This window comes from Carcharodon carcharias, chromosome 7 (genome assembly GCF_017639515.1).
Source record: "Carcharodon carcharias isolate sCarCar2 chromosome 7, sCarCar2.pri, whole genome shotgun sequence".
Lineage (NCBI taxonomy): Eukaryota > Metazoa > Chordata > Chondrichthyes > Lamniformes > Lamnidae > Carcharodon > Carcharodon carcharias.
Genome location: NC_054473.1, coordinates 118,881,627 through 118,906,437, shown reverse-complemented (window position 1 = coordinate 118,906,437; position 24,811 = coordinate 118,881,627). Strand labels below are relative to the sequence as shown.

The following is a 24,811-nucleotide window of genomic DNA, read 5'->3' as shown; positions in this document are numbered from 1 at the left end:
GCAGATAACGGGCTAACTTAAAGTAGACCAAGCGATAGTGAAGATCGGGATAGGGCCATTTATCACAAAGATCAACTACTGAAAGTTGGAACTAGGGTGTCATATATGCCAGAAGGGGTTAGTGAATGGAGGAAAACCACCTTAGTAGGAAGGGCAGGAAAGGCCACAGGGAAATACAAAAACTGGCTGAATGTATAAAACAAGGGGCAGAATATCAGATCTATGGATTGGCAGAAGGAAGTAAAAATGTGGAGAGCCAGGAAACGTTGTGTAAGCTCAGACAGTGGATCTACTGGTGGTCACAGCCCAGGAAAAAAATCATGAACTTGCAAAAGGAAGTCTAGTCACAGGAGGAACAGGTCAAGTAGTAGTAGTCCAGATAGGGCAGGAGATCTAGCAGGGGACATAGTTTAACAGGAGCAAGGACCAAAGAACAGGTGAGGAGTGACACAAGAAGTATGAGCCCCTACGAATGAGAAGCTCTAGTGGCCACTAACAAGTTAGATGGTAAATTGGATAAAGGAGGCAAAACAATAAGAACTTGACAGTTGGAAAGAATTTGGTGTTTACACGGAGGTTCCAGACAAAGGATAGCCAGCATTGTCCCATAGATGAATATGTACAGAGAAAGTACTTCCCAACCCTACATATAAAGCTAAGGCCAGACTTGTAGCTCAGGGATTTGAGGAACAACTGGGCAACCAAGAAGTTAGACTAGATTACCCAACAGCAGGAAAAGTAAGTTTGAGGATTTTCCCAGCACTTTTAATTACATACACATGGAAATGTAAATCAATTGATGTCAAAGCAGCATTTTTGCAAGGGGAACAATTTCAAAGAGAATTATTCTTAAAGCCTCCAAAAGAAGCTGGAGATATAGACGGGAAATTATGGAGGCTAAATAATTGTGCTTACGGGCTAAATGGTACATGATATGCCCCTAAAGCTTATCCCCCTTTAACCCTCCCCCCGGCCTCTTGAATACAGTCCCCCAAACCCCTCACCCTCTCTCTGAGACCCCCATCCCTAGACTTACCTGAGCTCCTAGGTGTGGAAGGACGGCCTGTAGTCCCAGCAGTGGCCAAAGCTCTCGGCTGGCTCTGCTGGGAGAACAGAACTACCAGCCATCCAATTGGCTGGCAGCTCTCTAAGGTAAGGTATCTTTTAGTGAGGCCCATCTCAATAAAAGCTGGTTGTCTTCTGCTAAAAGCAGATCTAAAAGCAGATCCAGCAATGTTTTATTTATACCATGAAGGAAAATTAGTGGGCATTTTCTTAATGCACTTAGATGATTTTCTGTTGAAGGGGAATTGCAATATTTAAGAAGTTTGTGATAGATAAAATGATAAAGGAATTCAAAACTGGAAGCCTGGCTTCTGGAGCTTTTAAGTTTTTGGGTTGGTCATTGGGCAGACTAAGTTAGGAATAACCCTAACTCAACAGATTTGCCTAGAAATGTTAATAGGACCCCAATAAATCAGGCCAGATCCTCACAAAAAGAAGACTTCTACAACCATGGAAGGAGCATACCAATTAAGAAGCTTAATTTGGGCAATTAAACTGGTTATGCATTAAAAGTAGACTGGATGTGTGCTATGATGTATTAGAATTGAGCACCCATGCTGAAATATGCTACTTTTAGAGTGCTATAACCAAATAAGACATTAAACAAGTTAAGTTTAGAAGAATGTACACTCAAATTTGCAGACCTGGGCTGAAATTAGTCACTTTTAGTTATGCCTCACACGCTAACCTTTCTGATGGTTATTTGAGTACAGCAGGATTCATTATATTTTTTGTGCAAAGAAATGATAAATGTTGTCCATTAGCATGGGAATCAAAGAAAATAAAGAGTAATTAAAAGCACCTTAGCTGCAGAGACACATAAGCTGGTAGAAGGGACAGATAAGGCTATTCACTGAGTATTTTAAAGGAACTCCTACATAAGGGGTAACTGAGAAAAGTGTGCCTATAGAATGCTATATAGATAACCGTTCACTCTGGGACAATGTCCATTCAACAAAGAATGTTACAGAAAAGTGTTTCAGGGTTGATCTCTCAAGTATAAAAGATGTTGGAAAGGAAAGAGATTTCAAAAATAAAACAGGTCGACGCAAGTTTTTAAAAATTCATTCATTAGATGTGGGCATTGCTGGCTAGGCCAGCTTTTATTGCCCATCCCTAATTGCCCTTCTTTAGGGGGCATTTAAGAGTCAACTACACTTTGCTGTGGGTCTGGTGTCATATATAGGCCAGACGAGGTAAAGGCAGCAGATTTCCTTCCCTAAAGGGCATTAGTGAACCAGATGGGTTTTTACAACAATCAACAATGGTTTCATGGTCATCGTTAGACTTTTAATTTCATGTTTTTATTGAATTCAAGTTCCACTATCTGCTATGACAGGATTCAAACCCAGATCCCCAGAACATTACCCTGGGTCTCTGGATTACTAGTCCAACGACAATGCCGCTATGCTATAAGTCACCAGTTGTTGGATTGTTTCACAAGAAGAATTGCTTGTCCAAAGAAATTGTTGGATACCCTCAAAGAGAGACGCGTTGTATTATAATGGAGTAGGAGAACATGGAAATTGTCATGTTGTAACCTTATTTTTTTGTCTTCAAGACAAGAGGGGAATATGGAGTATGTTAAAGATTGATTGTATAATCAGATAACATGTATTTTGTATTTTTTTGTATTTTGTACTTTGTATTTTTTCTTATGAATGGTTTTTGTTTGCATATCAATTTATCTTAAAGAAAAGAGGGGAATCTGTTAGTATCTAATAGGTTCTGTTGATGGATGTTAAATAGCCAGTAGAAGGTGTTGGGTATTGATTAGTTAATTATACTCAGATGTATATATAAAGAAGAGTCAGCTAGCATTAGCTGTTTGGTGTTAGAGTGGAGAAGCAAGTGCTGTGGCAAGCAATAAAGTCGCCACCAAAGCATGCTAGCGTCAGTGTCTTCTTCACAACCAGACTTGGGAATTCTGCTGACACAATCCATAATCATCTTGCCAGGATAATGTAAGGACCCAACCAATGCAACATACTGACAGTTTACATCAGTCCAGCTGGCACCTTCTCACCAATAGATTTAACAGCAGTAGAAAAGACCGGTAGGATAGTCCGACTGTGATCAAGAAAATCTTATGAGATCTTTCACAGTATTCATCTGTGAGTTTAAAAATGCTTAAAGATCATTGCATCACTAAATAGAGCTGTTTTATTCTAAAAGCAGAGAAAGTCTTGGAGCTGGAATAGTTAATGACATCTGAGATATGGCTGTCACCCAAATTAAGATCTCTTTGTTAAGTTTGTGAATCCACAGAATGAATTGCATCATGGACCATTTATTATCACAAGTGGTTACGGAACAGGCAGCAGATTGGTTTGTGATGATCTGCCAAGAGTTGACCTACTTTGAAAGGCTAACAACAGCCTCCAAACACATGGACACTATATCATTGTTCCCAAGGAACCACAGTTTAGGGCTTTAAATAAGGATCTTTGTGGTTTGCTACACTGGAAGTCTTTGTGTTCATTCCAGATGCCCTCAGAAATCATTAACCATTTAACGCCACAATTGAGCGGCATGGCAGAACAGACTCACCACATCACAGCGTCGGTCAAGCAAAGGCTATCAGCACAAATATTACAAACATTTATCACAGATTAGTGCAGCTCTAAGTAGCTATCAAGTGTTGGAATTTATTAGATTGCAACAGAGAATTTCCCAGATACAATTGAAAGGTCCGAGGAACACTCTGGTACAAAATTTCAACACTCGGAGTCCAGATGCAATATTCAAGTGGTTCCTTTATTACGCAAGTGGGGAGCAAACGCTGGGCAATCCAGGCGCTTCTCCACCAAGGTTCAAATGAACACAGTTTATATATCTTTTATTATCAGTTACAACTTAACGGATAAGTTAGACAAAGGCCACTGCACAATGATCCCCCTGGCGGGCTGATAATTGTGCTCTTGTACTGTAATTGCAGTGAAGAGACTAAGCATTGTCCTTTTTGGAGATGGCTATCAGATGGGGCGAAATGGTCTTCCCCATTTCTTGATTGAGTTATCCCGTGTCCCAGCCTGTGTGTCTCCCATTTCCTATTTACAAATTTACAGCTGAACCCTTTGCACAAGTTTTTAGCTTTCATGTAAGGCTGTGATTGTCTGTATATGCTTTGGTGCCTTAGCTGCTGGTCCTGGCTCGCACTTTAAAATAAATCCAAATTTTCTGCATCTTCAGTTTTGGGTGCGTAACCGTTAGGCTAAGCTGGCCAATTAATCTGCATCCGATGGTTCTGTCATGGCTCCAGTGGTACCGATCTGAGTAAGTACTACGGGCCATGGCATCACCCGGATCTCTCCCCAAGTTTTTAAGCTTCCTAATGTCTGAGACTCCTGTCTTTCTGGTGGTGCGCGGCCAACAAGACAGGAGGCTGAGACCCTACTACATTAATATTGTGTCCTGTCCCAGCAGCCGTTGTTGCTCCTTTAACATTATTTTTGTCCTATGTCTAAGGGCTTTCTTCTTACAGGTGCGACATGCTGCAATTCCCCACGCCAATGCTAACACTAGCTGCACAGCGACAAGTATATGAGAGATTATTCTTATCCAGGGGTGTATATCCACATTTAGCCCCCCAGTCCCACACTTGCTTCCACCATGTTGGATTTCTCAACTGCTCTTCCATATCATTGATTAGCTTTAAAAAACCGCTTATAACACGTAATACTGTTTCATCACCTTTGGTAAATCACCTTTAATCTTTGTCAGATTTTCAGGAAGGTGGGGAATTGGGGCCTGCTTAGGTTCCTTATACTATCGTGGAGTGTGTCGGAGGTGTTGACTGAGATCTGACCCCTTTATTGGATGTACACCATTCGCGTGTGTCCGATAGTAACTGGGAGCCAGGATTTAAAGCAGAAGTTGGGAGTGGTGATGTTGCAGTGTAGGCTCCTGTACGTCTATGACTGTTCAATAGTTGTCATACAGTATTCCCCCTTTCTCTTGTATCCTGAGTGGGTGTGATGGTTTTCTCTGTGGGTAATTTCTAACATACAACCCTCCGTTCAGTTGTACCCACATTCGGCCAGTTCCCCTCCCATTCTGACTGGATGGGGGAAAATCGTGAGGCTACCTTCCCTCCTGCACCCGCTTAGTGATACCCCTTGTATGCCCTCATTCTTGTGTATGGCATGCATGTATATGGGGTAGTACCAAAGGGAGTCATTGTCTCGGATTAACCCAATGTTGTTACTGAGGGTACGGACCCGTGTCTGCTTTGACTGAGGGGATTACCCATACCATGCCTATCACATTCATTTGGTTTGTGGTGCACTTCTGAATCACTGGATACACCCTGATCATTCCTTTCAATGTACAGGCATCAATGACGCTTGGGTTCTTGGCCTTCCCCTGCAACCGGGTACTGTTGATCCAGCCTGGTACCTCCCCCCTTTGGATCTGGGCCAGATTGTATCTTAATTGCCCAACCATCCACTGACCGTAAGCATGGCACAGCTGGCTTTTTTTTTGGGTGCTGTCCTCTTGTAGTTCCTCCCTTTCTATTAATTGGTTGGTGGTTTTAGCATGGGTCTCTATAACGTGTATGTTTTCCAATAGAGATGCCACACTCTTGCCCCCCAAGGGCCGCTGCCATTTCTCAGCCCCTCACTGCTCTTATGAGCAGCTGCCTCATGATCCCTTTAAGATTCGTGACCTCGGAGTTGATTCCTTGAATGTCAAAAGGGTTTACCAGGGAAGTCCCTATGTTCACCCCTGTCAATACATTGTTAACTAACCCTCTCTTCTGGCGGTGGAAAGCAGCATGTCCCCTGGATCTAGTGATGCCCGTGGCATCGGCCACCTGATTAATCACAGCCTTACTCAGTAATTTGTATAGTTTTCGTAGGGGCGCTTGGTTACTGCAATACTCAGGCAGTTGTATACCTGCCAGGTTCACAATTACTGGTACAATTTCATGTTTAACGTTATCATACAATAGTTCACCATCCGTATACAGTACCAGTCCATTTTGTGGCCCAGGGGTCATAACTGGGCAAGATAGTCTCTGTGGTGATAGTGGGGTGGTGTCCGTCTAGGGGTCCATCATTGTAGTCAACTCTGTGTGTTTGGGCCTCAAGATCCAATGCCAGGTACCTGTCATTTCCAAGTCCTCCTCCCCGGGATAGTGACCCCAGTTGTTGTTGTCCCGGGGTGTGAAGGTAAATTGTGAAAAATCTCTCACACATTGTATCTGGACCTGTTGCCCTTCGCCCGTGTCCAGGATCTGTCCAAACCATCGCTGATCTGGAAGCATATTGGGCCCTCATTTTTCCACCAGAGTTCCATTCCCATATGCTTTCTCCATCGCTCATTCCAACGGATAGTTGCATAAGCCCGGTGCCACACTTGAAGAGCATTGACCTTTCCGTTGTGATATTCACACTTCCTTTCACATAATATCTGTCGCTGACATTCTTGTAATATAAGGCCATACCAGCCACTGCTTCACGGTTTACGTTCTGTATACTGTTGGCTGCGATAGCCAGGGCCCTGGTAATGATTATTGACACCCAACTTTTTTTCATCTTGGCGTGGAAGTTACCCGGTTATTGTTATTTCTGTAATGAAGCATACTGCTGGTGATCACCAGGGGTTAGGTCGTATATAAGAGGCAGCTTTCTCCTTTTCACCCCTCCTTGTGCACAGCACATGGTGACCCTCCCCGTAGTTGAGGATTCCCCCTTTGTCTTTTGGATGGCCAGAACTCCAGATTGGGAATGAATCCTAAACCACTTGGCTAATACAATATGGACTGCTGGTTGCCCGTTTTCCCCCCACTGCCCGGTAATTCAGTCTTTCTTACTTACATTATACCTTTTCAGTTGCGACCAGTGTTTCCACCTACCTTTTCCCTTCCTATTGACGCAGGTGCATGAATCGCTGGTCAAAATAATTTTGTACGGTCCAGTCCATTTAGGGGCAAAATCTAGTTGGCTAGGGGTGATTTGAACAAACACTATGTCTCCAACCTCAGACGGTGGTGATGGGGGCCCTCCCCATTTTGTCCTCTCTTCTAAACCCCTGATAGCCTGATGGTCCTTCACGTCCTGTTGTAGTTCCTTTAGCTGTCCATCCAATTGCTTAATATAGTTTTTAATTTTATTTCTGATGTGTCCCACATCCTTGCGTCTGGTGGCTTTGCCCTCTGGCAAGTGCGTAGCCCTCCTGGTCATTAACTCATAAAGGGGTTTATCTTAAATCCAGCATTTTTCAGTGTCCTTAAGACTATCAGGAGTGCTCCAATGTGGCCCCTTTCTGATTCTGATGCTATTAGGATATCATCTACATATTATAAGATTGTACTGTTGTAAGAATCTACGTCGCACTCACTCAGTTTCTCACTCATGACCCGATGGAAGATGTTCGGGCTGTTGTGGAATCCCTGTGGGAGCCTCACCCATGTATACTGTCTCCCTCCCACAGGGATTCCTGGTCCAGTGGTATCAACCAAAATCTATTGGCTACATCTAAAACTGTAAATATTTTATGTTCGGGTTTTTACAATTAAAGCACACCTCGGGTTTAGGGACATTTGTCACCCTGGCTACCGTTTCAGTGGGGTCTGTAACCTCCACTCCCGATACCTTTATCTTAGTTTTCCCTATGTGGTTATCTACCCTGGTGGCCCATCTTCCTAGCTCATCATATGTGTTCTTGTCTACTAACCCATTGTCCAGGATTGCCTGGTTGGCCAGGCTAAGGCCATTCTTGTACAATTGCATAAACTGTACATCGTCTTGGTTCGGTGCAGCACCTACACCCCCGTAGTTACAATATGCCTCAAACTTCCGATTGTCATATTCATGGGCACCCTCACCCTTTTCTTGTTTTACTCCAGTCACTATATTCCAATTAACTGGGGCTCGTCCTAAGACTTGTGCTACTTCTGTTCTAAAGCTCAGAAATTGGCTTGCTGCTGTGCCTGGTCTGCCTGGTTGTCCAGGCACTGGGGGCACATACCCTATCTTAATTGGGGCACAGGATATGGGGTGGTGATCCCCAACCTGCTTCCCATTGTTCCTCATATCCTGCTGTCTGTTCCACCAGCCCATTCCAATCTACATTATCTGCGTATTGTGGAGCTGCTGTTGGCTGTGTTAAAGCAGGTGAAACTGACATAAGATTTTTTGCCTGTACTAGCTCTTCATTGTGGAATTTGTTGGCCAACATTCTATTTACTTCTCGAACTCAAGTTCTGTCGAAGGGTCATGAGGACTCGAAACGTCAACTCTTTTATTCTCCGCCGATGCTGCCAGATCTGCTGAGTTTTTCCAGGTAATTCTGTTTTTATTCTATTTACTTTCTTACTTAACTCTACGTGTTGCCTTAACTTTAGGATTCATGCTTCATCATCTTTGTCTTTTTTTAGATTATCCCACCATTTTCTCTGATCAGTGGGTGAGTCAAATGAGTTCCAATTGTTCTTTATCATTTTGCCTATCAATTTCTTATTTTGTCAGCTAAATGCTGTGTCAGGGATCCCTCTGGTCCCTACTTGAGTTTGTCACTACCGGCCATAACTGGGTAAGACAGTTGGGGTATAGTTGTCGTCAGCAGTACTTTTCTCACCTGGGTCCTTTCTGATCGAACTTGTTACTTATGACTAATACCAGATGTAATTATAACAATCTATAATACAAGCGTTTCTACCTCACACTTACCACCTCTTGAACTATTGCCTGGAGCCTAGGTTTCGGATACGCGGGGCGCCTGACACTTCCTGGGTTGGGTGGAGTCAGATTTAGTATGAATAAAAATGTACTCCCACTTTGACTCGTCCCGGTTCCCCGTCGGTGTCCTGCGGCCTTTGTACCCTGCTCACAGCGCCAATTGAAAGGTCCGAGGAATTCTCTGGTACAAAATTTCAACGCTTGGAGTCCAGATGCAATATTCAAGTGGTTCCTTTATTACGCATGTGGGGAGCAAACGCTGGGCAATCCAGGCGCTTCTCCACCAAGGTTCAAATGAACACAGTTTATATATCTTTTATTATCAGTTACAACTTAATGGTATTAGTTAGACAAAGGCCACAGCACAATGACCCCCCGGCGGGCTGATAATTGTGTTCTTGTACAGTAATTGCAGTGCAGAGACTAAGCATTGTCCTTTTTGGAGATGGCTATCAGACGGATCGAAATGGTCTTCCCCATTTCTTGATTGAGTTATCCCGTGTCTCCCATTTCCTAATTGCAAATTTACAGCTGAGCCCTTTGTACAAGTTTTTAGCTTTCATGTAAGGCTGTGATTGCCTGTGTATGCTTTGGTGCCTTAGCTGCAGGTCCTAGCTAGCACTTTAAGATAAATCCAAATTTTCTGTATCGTCATAATTAATAGGACGGGAATAGCAATTCAGGGGCACACCACTGTGCTTACGTGTAGAGTTTCATCCAATCTCAGCAACATTTCTAGGTAGGTAACTGCCTGAGAAAAATGTAGCTAATTTAGTGCAAAATAAAAGTCTTCTGTGAAGGACTGAAATTTACTCACTTCTTCCAACTTAATGTACAGTATTCTCTGCTTACAGTAAGGTCTGCTCCGTATTAGGTAGACCAAATGGTGATTTAGTCATTGAATTGCTGAACACCTCCGTTCAGTTCACAGGTCTGACCCTGAGCTTCCAGTTGCTTGCCAGTTTAATTGTTCATCTCAATGCCACTCTGAACTCTCTGACCTTAGCCTGTTACACTGTCTCAGTAGGCTGGATTTTACACTTCCCCCACTGGCTGGTTTGAAGCTGGGGTAGGGGCATGTAAGATCCAGCAGGTGGCCTTCTTTCCGCCTATCCCATCCTTCCCTGAACCTATCTGAAATTTTATGGGGTGGGAAGCAGGAGAAGCTAAATAATGCCACTTAAGGGTCTCATCCCATCCCGCCTGTATTTTACCAGCTTGGCAGGGGGAGGCCTACAGCTTGTGGGAGCCTGGCAACTTTAGCTGTGCCAGCTGGTAGCTGGGAAAGGTGGGGGGGATTCTCCTTTGTGGGCATCCAGGCCCATAGGAGGCATGTGCCTAAAGCTTATCCTGCCTTTAACCCTCCCCCTTGGCCTCTTGATCCAGTCCCCCAATCCCCTCACTTCCTGTCTCTGAGACCCCTCACCCCAGACTTTCCTGAGCTCCGAGGTGTGGCAGGACTGCCTGTAGTTCCAGCAGTGGCCACAGCTCCCGGCTGGCACTGCTGGGAGAACAAAACTACTGGCCATCCAATTGGCTGGCAGCTCTCTAAGTCAGGGATTACTCCCAAGACAGGGTGGGGGGTGGGGGAAGTCTCGTCTTAAAGCAATTAGCACTGCTTCCAATATTACATTGCCGTGGGGCAGCCATGAGGATCTTAGGTGGGTTCCCCACCCCTTCTAACTTTTTAACAAGGATACCAGGGACTGCAGCTTCCAGTAAAATTCAGCCCAGTGAAGCTCATGGCAAGCTTGAGGAACAATACCTTAGCTTTCTATGGAACTTTACATCCTACTGACCCTAATATTCCGTTGTTAACCACCGCTCCCATTTTCACTCTGACAGCAGTATTGGCGGATGTATGCACTGCAGCCACTAGAATGGAGGCTGTGTGGCTAGTATGGGGTGGGTATCCCCTATGAGTACATGGCTGATGTGGAGGGTCATTATCCTCCTATAGACTGGGATAGTAATTGTGTAAAGGGTAGAGATGGGCAAGAATTTCTAGAGTGTGTTCGGAAGAAATTCCTGCATCAGTATTTATCTAGTCCAACAAGAAAAGAGGTATTGCTGGGTCCCTTGATCTTGGGAATGAGGTGGGCCAAGTGAATCAAGTGTTAGTATGAGATCCTCATATCATATGGTTTGGTTGGCTATGGAAAAGGGGAAGGAGCCATCCTGGGTAAGAATAGTTAGTTGGGAGTGGGCCAATTTCATTGGGGTGAGAATGGCTTTGGCCCAGGTTGTTACAATCTCCACAGAGTACGATAACTTTTCAAAAGAAATTTGAACTTCCAGTTAATAGCTGAAAGAATGCCACAAGATTTCACTTTTTAAGTCTTTTACAGTAACAAAAGACTAGACACCATAAACTGAACACTATCTTTACAGGCAATTTACACTTTAAACCACAAAATAGAACATTCCCGCTTTTCTTCTGGCACAGCTAAAAACACACTTCACAGATGTACTGCACACTGTTCTTTAAGTCAACATTAAATTCAGAACCAGTCCAGGGTGATTCTTAGTCCCAAAGGTTCTCTTCTGTTCTTTTCCAATTTCAACCTGGGAACTTTTAATCTCAAAATGGTCTTTCACAGTAAGGTTTTCCCCAGAGATTCTTCCTCTAGTGCAAGCTAGACAAATCTTCCAGCCTTGTTTTAACTCCTCATGAATTTGGTCTTTACAATCTGAGCGTGAGCTCCCACTCACGTTCCTCCATGGGGACTCACAATGTCTTGCTGTCTATAGCCGTTCCCTCTCCCCCAGATCTTAACAGACTCACCTTGTCTGTGAGTTTTCAGGAATATCTTAGATCCTTCCCCTCTCAAGTCTATCTCCATGGTAAAAACTCCTTGGTAATATGGGCCTTGTATTCAGGTGGAAATGCTGATTAGCTATTCTTGACACCCGAAATCTCTTTTATCTAGGAAGTAAATGGACAGTTTAAAGTACACCTGTCAACAAGCCCCGATATTATCTCAACTCTTTACAATTTACATAAATGATTTTGGTCAAAGGACCGAAGGTTGCTAAATTTGCTGATGTTACAAAGATAAGTAGGAAAGTAAGTTGTGAAGAGGACATAAGATTGCTGCTAAAGGGTATAGATAGGTTTGGTGAGTGGGCCAAGATCTGGCAAATGGAGTACAGTGTCAGATAATGTGAAATTCTCCATTTTGGCAGGAAGAAGGTTAATATGCAGGTACAGCAAGTATTTAGGAAATCATTTATTGTGAGAGGAATTAAATGCAAGAGTAGGGAGGTTATGCTTCAGTTATATAGGGCATTGGTGAGACCACATCTGGAGTACTGTGTAGAGTTTTGGTCTCCTTATTTAAGGAAGGATGTAAATGTATTGAAAGCAGTTCAGAGAAGCTTTACTAGACTAATACCTGGATGGGTGGGTTGTTGGACAGGCTAGGCTTGTAGCCACTGAAGTTTAGAAGAGTAAGAGGCGACTTGATTGAAACATATAAGATCATGCAGAGTCTTGGCAGGATCAATGTTGAAAGGATGTTTCCTCTTGTGGGAGAATCTGGAACTAGAGCTCACTGTTTAAAAATAAAGGATACCCATTTAAGACAGAGATGAGGAGAATTTTTTTCATTCAGAGGGTCATTGGAACTCTCTTCTTCAAAAGGCAGTGGAGGCAGAATCTTTTAATATTTTTAAGGCAATGGTAGATAGATTCTTGATAAGCAAGGAGGTGAAAGGTTATCAGGGGCTAGGCAGGAATGTGGAGTTGAGGTTAATGTCAGATCTGCCATGATCTTATTGAATAGTAGAACAGGCTCAATAGCCTACTCCTAATTCATATTCTTAAAACTTTTCTGGGACTTTGGTGACCCACTGACAGCACACAGGCTGTTGGCATTGTCTCCAAATGTAAACACCATGCACCTTCTTCCCAGTAAAACAGTCTGGGCCTCCTTTAATTTCTCACAATCCAATCACCCAGGCTTTCTGTCAGGCAGATTTTAGAATCTCATAATTGTAACAAAGTGAATTTGAATCAAAATATAATTTGGAATCCACCTCACAATATTTAGAATGATCACAGCACCTTCAGCAGGCATAATGAACTTCTCCTTTGAGGGGTGCAGGCTAGCTTTAAGTAGTGCGAAGTGAAAATTATATAGAATAATATGCTTTCAGATAATTCTTTCCTTTCTTGTAGGGAAGGGCATCATGATTCCACTGGAGTGATGAAAACTGGCACAAGGGTACAATACTGATAAATTTTACCATCAGGCTAAAATCAAAATGTAACCATAGGGGGATTCTTTTGATTGGAGTCTGAAAGCAATGCAAAGAATGATTAAATACTAACTCACTGCAGAAATGTAAAAATGTGTGCAAAATTATAATACCTGTGAAAATGGAAATTTCTTTACAACATTCTTGGCAAAGTTCTTGCATTGCTGGTCAGGTGGTACTGAGAGAATGTCATTTGTGGAGGCAAGTTGACCATGGCTAATAGTAAAGATGAATAGATTTTTAGTAATTTAATTCCAGTGATTATTAGACAGTATAGTATTTAATTAGAACATTTCCATGGCAGATTAAATAAGATCATCCATACTAAATGGCATTCTCTTTTTCAGGAATAGAACAGTATAAAGTAGGATAATAGATATGTGTAAAATAAAAGTATTATATTAAATAATAGTAACATTGTACAATGGAACAGTATGATGGGGAAATAGATCACAATAGTGAGAATAGGACATTGTACTGTGGGGCACAGGACAGTATAACATAGGATAATTGGGCATAGAATTACATAGAATTTACACCACAGAAACAAGCCATTTGGCCCAACTGGTCCATACTAGTGCTTATGCTCCAGATTAGCTTCCGTCTACCCTAATTAACAGTATGTTATGGGACATTATAATGTTGGGTAATGGGATATAATATGGAGTAGTATATCACTATAACTGTAGATAATACAGCCTACAAAGCTTAAGGTAATATAACAGTACAAATGGATGGCATGGATGTGATACTCCAGCACTCCATAGCAATGCTAAAGAGACTTGGGTGTTTGTTGAGCAATTGCACAGCCTTTCCAACAGTTCATAATGAACAGGATAGCAGCTTCAGTACCCAAACTAATTGTACCAAACTTCTGCCTGTTGTTCTCAAAAGTGCCTCTGGATATTTTTGTTGTAGCCATAATGAAGAGATACTGCCGTGCCTTCTTCCACCATTAATTTAAAAGCACATAAAGCTTTCTCAGATGCAAAAGGAAAGAAATGTTATTTTATTTACAATTGCCCTCTCTCATGTTAGAGGAGAAAACAATCTTAAAAAAATTACATTGCAAGGGCTGATTAAATAAGAGTTCATTACAATGCAGAACAAGAACTGCTCCATATAGCATTAAGTCCCTATATGCTGTTGTTTGAAATAATTCTGCTGTCCTAAGCAAAAAATTGAAATGTCGCCTGCTCCCAAGGGTAATTTAATGTTGCCATGGAAACCAAAGATATTGTGAAGCTAGGGAGGAAGTGAGGTCAGGGGCCATGTCCTGTCAGTGTCCAAATTTTCTGACAAAAACGTATTTGTTTTAGATTGTGTCTCAATTGTGAATTAGAAAATGATGTAAAGCATATCTTAGCACCCTGATGAAGATATCACTGGAGTTCTTCGATCATCAAGGATGTGATGTTATACAAAGACAATCATTGTTCTCAAAGAAACTATGCTTTTTTAATGATACACAGGGGAGCATAGGGCTTAGGAGCAGGAGTAGGCCATTCAGACCTTTGAGCCTGCTGCGCCATTCAATAAGATCATGCTGATCTGGTTGTGTTCTCAATTCCACTCTGCCATCTGACATCAATAAGTCTTGACTCCCTTGTCTACCAAAAATAAATAACACATAAATGATCATTGTTTCCCTTCATTAAACAAGATTTAAAAGTTACCAGTCTACCCTTGACAATCTGTAACCATGTGATACACCACACAAGGTTGTGTACTAGATGTTGTAACAGAGCTAAAGGCTCATAACTAGGAGGCCAAAGGATGAATTCTCCTCCCATTGATGGAATAGTGGTGACATGGGACCTCCGCCTGCCAGTGTGGCATAACAAATGTCTTCTTTTATTCATCACTCTAAGAACCTCCAATCCAGCCTTTTCCATTTCCTCATCCTCTTCTTCTTCAACACATAGGAATGGAGGAATTCCCATTGGGAAATCAATTTTCCTTGCCCAAAGTCTTGACAAAATCCCCAGTGTACCAAACTGCTAAAATCAATACGCTGACAAATTAAGACAAACATCCATCTCCAGCAAATAAATTGTCCTCCTCAGTGCAGTATCCACCTCTGGGAGACTGCTGTGCTGCTCAGACTGCCATTTATAGAGTGGCAATAATAATTTGGGTCTCGTTTTGGGGGAAGTTGGCAAAAATGAGGCAAAAAAATTAGATAAAAGCAAAATACTGCGGATGCTGGAAATCTGAAACAAAAACAAAAATAGCTGGAAAAACTCAGCAGGTCTGACAGCATCTGTGGAGAAGAAGACAGAGTTAACGTTTCGAGTCTGTATAACTCTTCATCAGAACATTCTGATGAACATTTCTGATGAAGAGTCATACGGACTCGGAACGTTAACTCTGTCTTCCTCTTCACAGATGCTGTTGGACCTGCTGAGTTTTTCCAAAAAAATTAGATGTGCCCCCTTCACCCCCATTTAAAAACATCAGGACAGGCTGGAGAAGAAAGGGGAATTATATTTTTCTTTTGGAGGGCAATTTGTGTTTTTTCGATTTCTTTTTAGCAGCAGGTTTAAGGTGTTAAGCCTTACCAGCCAATTTTTATAGTCCTACAGGCCGACAATGACTGGGGACAGGAAGTAAATCAAAGGAAATCAGCTGCCAAATTCTGGGTGATGGCAATGGATATTGAAAATGACATTTCCCTTCAATATAAATATAATAAAAATTAAGCAATTTAGTCTGTGCTGTTTCACATTATCAGTTTATTTCTTCCTGTTGTGGCAAATACAGGGTTAAATAGAAAATTATAATCATCCCTCTGCTGAGAAAATCAATTTTCTAGGTAACATTAAACAAACTGATTAAACAATAATTTATTGCAATGTAGAAAATGGTTCAGCTTGTTTTTGTACACAACAACCTCAGGACAGATGGTGGCTAGATTGTTGCCCTGATAGACCCCTGCTGATATTTTGAAAGATCAGGGACTGGCAGAAATGGAAAATGTCTTGAGATGAAGCTACCATATCTCCACTTCCTCCAGCAATCCCATTTCCTGCTCCATTCATGTATTTGCTCTGATTCCCCTGGTTTAAATACTTGATGTTAGGAATGCCTGATAGGCCAGGCTTCCATGAAAAGGATTTGGAAAAATAGTTATTTTTAAATATTTTGAAAGCAATGTGTACCTGCACAGTTTTAAAAACAGTGAAATGATCGGTGGTTAATATGCTACTGATCTAAGTTTTAATGTAATTTTGCATTTGATTGTAAATAATAATCCTTTCACTGGCCTATCTTGGTAATCAGTACGCAGCTCACACCCATTAAGCTGGGAAATCCCTGGACTTTGCCAGCTGTAAAAAAAGATAGTGGGACCACAGACAGCAGAATCTTCCGCTCTGAAGTCCAAGTTCAGTAGTAGGCAGGGAAGTTGGAGTGATTCCTGCTGGGCGGCAGGATGGTTGAACATGCAGGATCTTCTGCTGCTCAGCTCATTAACTATGCATCTGCAAGGAGCTCGGTGAATCTGCCCAGCCCGTCATTACCTCATGGGGTTGAGGGTTCTGGCACGATATTCAAAGGGTGTCCAGACAGCCATCCACTCACTGCAGGCCAGGAGGTCCAGGCCTGTGTGAACAAGCATGTCCAAGAGAAGAAAGCAACCTTTGGACCCATAGTTCAGCAATTCATCCCTGGAGATTCTCCACCAGGCCGTCCAGGAAAAGCGGCCTTGGGATGGGAGCAGGAGGCCCTTCCATCTGACCATGGTGGCCTAGCAGAAGGTCGCCGGGGCGCTTAGCACCCGTGGATTTCGACAAAGGACCGACTTGCAGTGCAGGAAATGGATGAAGGATCTGTTGCGCTCAAGTGCAACATCCACTGTCAGCGTACTCACTCTCATAAGGGCAGCAGGCAGCCTACGGGTTAGAGTCCACAGGGATGTCACATACAACCAACAGACATCGGTACTGAATGTGTGTCAGTGACTTTAAGCTCTTCATTTTATCTTAGTTCCAGGACAAACAGCTTCTTAATCACATACTGGGGAGGGCTCAGCAGTAACAATAGGCATGCTTGCCTTTGAACTTTTCATTCAAATAACTGCCTCACAATCAATCCTTCTGTCTTTCTGCAGGACAAGATAGAGCACAACAAACGGGAGCAGACCAAGCATGGAGATGGTATGCCTGAACTTCATCCCCTGAATAGCTTTGAGGAACAGGCTGCAGAGCTGGCAGGAGAGGAGCATGAATGTGCCTGCGCAGAAGATGAGATCAGCCTCCACCAGTAACCTAGTGAGGATGTATCCAGTCGCCATTGCCAATATGTGAGTCATCTTTATTTTCTTTTCTCTATTCCAGGGACCAGCAAGAAAAGGGGGAGGACAGCAACAAGGACATGCCAGAAACCCAGCCCCCCAACCCACCTCTGAGGAGGAAGACACAGTACCTCAGAGGAAGCACTGTCACGGCATTCACCTGGACCCTCCACCAATGCAGATACACACACCTCGGTGGGTTCTAGTTCTAGAGCAGGCTCGGGGTCATAACCTGGTGATTACACACAGACAAGTGTCCACAGCTGGCGGAGGCAGTGACAGGTGAGGTCTCTGACATTCAAAGGACTGCTTGAGACCAGGCACCTGCTGAGTCTGAGTCAGGATTGATTGTGAGGCAATTGATTGAATGAAAAGTTCAGAAGCATGCATGCCTATTGCCGATACTGAGCCCTCCCCAGTATATGAATAAGAAACTGTCAGATGACTTGACTCGGCCCTAAGAGATGCAGAGACAGGGAGAGGAACATCAGCCAGAATTGCCAGAGGCCGTCTGCAGACTGGAATGAAGATGGGAGGAGTCTGTCCATATCCTGTCTGCTGTCATGGCTCCTGCACGCGAGAGAATGGATGTCTCCATGGGAGAGGTGGTGGTCCAGCAGAACACACAGCTTCTTCCAGATGTGTGCTCGGGCCTACACACCATCGTTCCAGCCATGGGTGCAATGCAACAGTGGCTAGGCAAGAGAAGGACAGAGCACCTCGACCTCCCTCCAGATACCCCTTCTCCTCAAGAAGTCAGGGAGGTAATTTCGGGCCCCATAGGGAGGAGGAGCACCAGCCAGGCAACATAGGGCATCAACCCACAAGTTGCCATGTGTGTCCAGTTGCTTCACCTCCCCTCTGGCAGTGACCCCATGAACTTCATGTTAGGCCAAGGATGGTGTACCTGCACCTGAGCAGGAGAGACCTAGCAGGCCAGGACCCTCAAAGCCTCAGGCCACCAGAGAACATCCACCAAAGTCACCTCAGTCAACAGGGCATTGCAGTCAGCAGGCTGCCTCCATCTCAACTGCGGATATTAGGGCTACACCTAGACGTGGTAGAGTTAGAAAAATTGAGAGGCATTGAATGTACAAAGGCATGGCACGGGTGTACATTCATTGTATATAGTCTTCACATTTGTTATTATATGGAATCTTGTAGCTATCAGATTGTCATGGGATGTCTGCCAAATCATAGACCTGATATGGCCTCTTCGTGTGGCTCATCAACATCCTGGCCCTTGTCAGATTCATCCCCTTCAACATCATCCTCATCGGAGGAGACCTCACTCTTCCATGTCTCCCCCAGGCAAGACATCTCGTCTTTCCAGATGATCGAGGACAATCTGCGGTGAGTAATGAAGAACCCCGACTGAGCAATCCAAACGTTGAGCACACATCTTCAGGAGGCCTATCGTCTGCTCTATCAAAGACTTGGTTGAGACATGTGCAGTACTGTAGTTTCTTTCAGCAGCACTATACAGATGATGAACTAGGGACATCAGAGCCTGGCTTTTGGCGTCCATGTGGAACTGGACATACTGGTGAGCTCTAGTGAACAGAGCATATGTGACCTCCCATATGCATTTATATGTCACCGATTGGGAGATGCCACACAGGTCCCCAGTGGACCTCTGGAAGGAATCACTCAAAAAGCAGGCCAGTGCAGCGGTGACCTTCAATTCCACTGGCATGGGTGCCCTCCAAGTCCTCATGGCCACAGTTCTTCCCAGAGAAGCTGGCAAATGTGAGCTACCAATTCCCTGGCCAAGTGAAGGTGACTGTGGCATTGCCTTTTGATCATTTCCATAAAAGAGCAGCATCTACGATATACCCATGGTTGGGTCACAGTTCTTCATAGCATCTGCTCCTCTTCAGGAGCATCTTGGACTTCTTGGAACACCACTTCCTCTTGCTGCTCAAGCGACTGCTCCTTCTGGCCCTGTGCCAATCTATGATGGGACCTTCATCTCTTCATTCATGTGAAAGCAATAACCAAGGCAGGGTTGCCTGCAGCCTGCATTCTCCAACCTCTTTGCACCTTTGAACAAATATATTTGTTAACTAGCTGTTATCACATTCTGCTTTCTTACCTTTATGCCACTATCAGCACCTTATTTAGCCCTTACCACTACCATTAAAACTCCCTTTGTCCTTTAGTTCATGACATCTCTGTCAGTCTCACATTTCTACTTCTCTTTAGCTGTGAAGAAGGGTTACACGGACTTGAAATGTTAATACTGTTTCTCTCTCCACAGACCTGCTAGACCTGCTGAGTTCTTCCAGCATCTTCTGTTTTTGTGACATAAAGTGGTATTCATTGTCCAGTGGCCAGTGTGCTGCTGCTGCATCCACTCAGCTCTTGCCCCATATGGCTCTTCAACAGCGTGGCCACTCTCACAATTGATGAACTCATGCGTTTATATGCCTGAGACATGGAAGAGCACAAGTCATGAATAGACTATCCATTCTCTGCCATGGCTCTGCATTACCTCAAGGAACTGCGACATCTGGGGAAGACATTTCCCACTCCTGCTCTAGGAAACCATGCCTTGTGTGTGACATCTGAGGCTCTGCATCTTCGTCAAGCTGAGCATAGCTGTGTCTGTCCTCCCTCCTCCTAGTGAGACTGTCCACAGCTGCCTCTGTCTCCCTCACCTCATCCATGTCATGTCACTAACCCTGTGCCATCTGTTCTATCATTGCTTGAGGTGAATGTGTCTGTGATGGTGGAGGGTGCAATTGACTGCTGTGACAATGCAGACTCTTTTGCTTCTTCCCCCTCTGAAGACAACAACAGTGCTGTCAATATGGCCTGCATTGCCTCCCCTTACACATCCAGTGCTGCAGGAAATGTAAGAAGATGGTAATGTAAAATCCCCTCTATCATTATCTGTTTCTGCAGCTGGCCCCAAAAGCTACTGCTTTAGCATGAAGGAAACAGGGGAGAAAGGAGCTCTACACTGTCACCTGAAGATGTTCGAAACTTTTCACCCTGTCTTAGATGGACTCCCCTCTTGCATTCTGGTGACCTTGACATCAAGGCAGCATTTGACCAAGTGTGGCATCAAGGAGCCTCAGCAAAGATGAAGCCAATGGGAGTCAGGGGAAAACTCTCCATTGGTCGGAGTTATACTAGCACAAAGGAAGATGGTTGTGGTTGTTGGAGATCAATCATCTCAGTCCCAGGACATCACTGCAGGAGTTCCTCAAGGTAGTGTCCTAGGCCCAACTTTCTTCAGTTACTTCATCACTGACCTTCCCACCATCATAAGAAGTGGGGATGTTTGCTGATGATTGCATAATGTTCAACACCATTTTCGACTGCTCAAGGTACTGAAGCTGTCCATGTCCATAAGCAGGAAGACCATGACAACATTCAGGCTTGGGCTAATAAGTGGCAAGTTACATTTACGCCACACACAAGTGCCAGACAATGACCATCTCCAACAAGATAGAATCTAACCATATCGCCTTGACATTCAATGGCATTGCCATCACTGAATTCCCACTATCAACATCCTGGGGGTGACCATTGACCAAAAACTGAACTGGGCCAGCCATATAACTACTGTGGCTACAACAGCAGGTCAGCGGCAGGGAATCCTGCAGTGAGTGACTCACCTTCTGACTCCCAATAGCCTGTCCACATCTACAAGCCACAAGTGTGATGGAATACTCTCCATTTGCTGGGATGTGTGCAATTCCAACAACACTCAAGAAGCCTGACACCATCCAGGGCAAAGCAGCCCACTTGATAGGCGCTCCATCCACCACATTAAATACTTACTCCCTCCACTACCAACAAACAGTGGCAGCAGTGTGTACCATATACAAGATGCACTGCAGTAACTCATCAAGGCTGCTTTCAAACCCATAACCTCTACCACCTAGAAGGACAAGGGCAGCAGATGCATTAGAGCACCACCACCTGGATGTTCCCCTCCACACCACACACCATCCTGATTTGGAACTGTATCACCGTTCCTTTAATGTTTTTGGGTCAAAATCCTGGAGCTCCCTTCCTGACAGCACTGTGGGTGTACCTATATCACATGGCCTTGCAGAGGTTCAAAAAGTGGGTGTCACCTCTACCATCTCAGAAACAATTAGGAATAGGCCATAAACGCTGGCCTAGCCAGCGATGCCCACAGTCCTTAAAGGAATGAAAAATGTAGGGCCAGGGTGGCAGAATGTGCCAATTCCCTCGTGTTCTGCCATCCTGGCCCTCATGGACATCAGAAAGGACAGATTTGGCACTCTACCATCTGACTGAGCTCTTTCTCTGATATTGTGCAAAGTCAAAAGTGTGTGAGTTAAGACAAATGTCCCTCACTACATCCAGCTATACTACCACATATGATGTTACTGGCCAGTGTTGCCTCCTGCACTTCTGATAGAGAGGTCAGCTTTGCCCACTGCTCAGTGATACTCCTAGGCACATATGTATTGGTTGTTCAGGAGGACTACAATTGATGGTAGTTTCATGGTCACCATTACTGAGATTAGCTTTCAATTGCAGATTTTATTAATTCTCCCAACTGTTCCAGGTAGTGACACTTTTGTTTAAGCACGCCAATGGTTTGCTCCTTGATGTTCCTGGCGGCAGAATGGTTCACACTTGTAGGATAGCCAGAATAGCGGACATTCACTGACATGACGTCCTGTGCATGGTCACAAACCAACTGCATGTTCAGGGCATGATAGCCCTTGCAGCTGCAGTACATTTCCCATTAATATGTGCAGTTGATGATTTCCTGCACCATTGGGAATTCTGCGAGCCTGGCAAAGCCAGGTGCCCGCTCCTATTGCTTCTCTCTGGTAAGAGAGAAGACTTGGAATTCCCCTCTTGTGTCATACAGAACCACTGTTACCTCCATGATGTAGCGATGCACAGAAAAGTGAAATATATTGTTGCCTGCTCCAGCCTGAAAAGATCTAATGGTGTAAAAAGTAAAGGCCACGGTGATCTTCACAGCCACTGGCAGCACCCTAGTCATCCTGGCAGTAGGTCCAATTTTAGGAGCTGGCACATTTCAATAACCACCTCTTTGGTGAAATGTAGCTGCTGCCTGGCTGAGGTGGAGTGCTCTCTGAGGAACTGGTGGGTAAGGCCTTCTGTTGAGAGTTCTCTTCCTCTTCCTCCCTGTGCACATATCTTCTCCTCCCTGTTGCCTGTGCTCCATGTTGCAGCCACTGCAACCCCAGATGGACTGCAACTATAGTCCCTGTTAGTGAAAGATGGCTTTCTGCTGACAGGCCTTCCAACTCCTCTGACTTCCTTGTCAAAGTCCAGCACTACTCCCTGCTGAATCCAAAAGCTTTTCCAAACAACAACACTGACACAGTATTTCCACTCACTCTGCAGCACCATTCCCGAAAGTTTCATAGTGATTTTTTAAAATAACACTACAGTAAGAGTTCCTCCATGTATTTGAATGCATGTTCAGCTGGGAGTGTTTAGGGCATTAACAGGACCTGCGAGGTCCAAAATGGCAGGTTAGGTGCAACATCAGCATTAGACACTGTTTGACATCACAATCTGCCCACTTTGCATGCTTCTGACACATAGACGGCACTCCTGAGCTATCAGTCTTACAATCGTGGTGTGCTGCACAGACTGTGTGGGAAGTGAATGGATGTGTTTTGGCTCTTATTTTACAAGCTCCGGGCTTCTGTAACGCTGGCACCAGCAATGCTAAGGAGCCAAATTTTGCAGGCTCATGGTCCCAGTGTCTGTACTATTTTAACATCTCCAGTCCCAGTTCTATAACATTCTCACTCTCCCAGTCCCAGAATCAATAAGATTCTTACCAATGCCTGCTCCATTTTTATTTGTGCCTCTTCTAGCAGCTTTGAACCTGTGCCAGTCTTGTGTGCTATTTGGTTGATTATTAAATGGTCCACAAATCAGGGTGGGCACAATTTCATCATAATGTTTAAGGTGTGGTCAGAAAGCCTATTCTCTTAGATCCTGCATAGTTTGCTTAAGGAAGCAATAAGCAAGGTGCTTGTTCCATTATCAGATGTATATCGAGTTGTTATGGAAAATCTCACTGTTCAACTTGTGAATAAGAATGGGCCAACAGGAAACTCACCAATCAGGGGAGCTTTTTCCAACAGGAAGGTGAAGGTTCATTAAATCACATTCTCACACAGCAAGCTGATGAGAATCTCATTTTCCATTCATATATTCAATTACATTATTATACAGAGCACACAACCGGCTGAGCTCAGCCATGTTGCCCACAGGAACCATGGTAATATATCTAACATAGCTTTTACGACATTTAAACTTGCAATATTTTTGGTTCCCAAATCTAACAGGGAAAAGGAAGACCTGTGTTGTAGAAATCTATTGGATCTGTGTTTCAGTTAAAATTGTGCAATTAGCTCAATCTTGTCTTTAGATTTATAACACACACAAGTTCTAAGATCGTATCAGTAACTAATGTATACAGCAAAATCAGAAAAGACAAGCTGTTCAAGGAATAAACTAAATTTGTTGTATTCTTTCATACAGTCCAATTGACGGGCACACCTATTTCAAAGGTTTATGGAATCTCCCATTACACCAATTACTGCAACAAATGCAAGTCTTCTTAAACAGACAATTATTTAGTGACAACACTACTCTTACCATCATGTCAGCACCTGGAACATGAGGACCCAATTTTAAACAAACCCACCTGGCATCAATGGGGTGCTTTCAGGTCAAGTGCCCATTTTACTTTTCACCCCATCCGGCTTTAAGTTCCATTGAAGGCATTCCAGTGGGTGTTCAGTTGAATGTCTTAGTAAATTTGCCAGCATGCTGTTTACATGTCGTGAAATAGTCCAGGGCAAGTTGCCAGTATGCAATGGGTATAATCAGTATTGGGTGAAGAAAGAATTTGTAATTACACAGTGTCTTTCATGTCCTCGGGAAGTTCCATTTTATGAGTGGATTCATTTTGAAGGACAGTCACTGTTGGATAGTCAAACACATGCCAATCAGCAAGGTTCCACAAAGAGCAAATTAATGACCAGATAATTACTTTTGGCAATTTTTTTTAGGGAGAAATGTTGACACTCCCTGCTTTTCTTCAAAAATGCTCTTAGGGGATTTTTTACATCCACCTGAGCAGGCATAAGGATTTTTTTCCTAAAAGGCTTCACTTCCTCAAGTCCAAAGTTGTGAACCCACAACTTCTGACTCAGAGGAAAGAGTGCTGACACTGTCTTTGATATATTCAGTGGGCACAGTTCAACCAGGATTGTCTGAGTCATGTGATTAATAATCAGTGTGTACATTTCAACAAGAGAGTTGGGTATACGTTTTTTAAATCTCATGGCTGCAGCTCCAATGGGTTTGTTTTAGCTGATTAGACAATCTCAGTACTGCATTTCTGCATACACACAGCTGTTTAAATAGTCAATTATTTCATTTTTAAGGTGATTCTATATATTTATATATATCTTAGCTACTATATTCACTATCTTACAATATCATCCATTCAACTTGG

At 43.6% G+C, this 24,811-nt stretch overlaps 1 long non-coding RNA gene across 1 annotated transcript; it reads right to left on the bottom strand.

The window, feature by feature from the left end:
- Positions 1-9,400: 9,400 nt before the first annotated feature.
- On the bottom strand, positions 9,401-24,009 carry LOC121279809. The gene is made up of 3 exons (XR_005943504.1): positions 23,996-24,009; positions 13,124-13,226; positions 9,401-9,501 (listed from the first exon to the last, which is right to left on the bottom strand). It is a non-coding gene; the product is annotated as an uncharacterized LOC121279809 (long non-coding RNA).
- Positions 24,010-24,811: the final 802 nt, after the last annotated feature.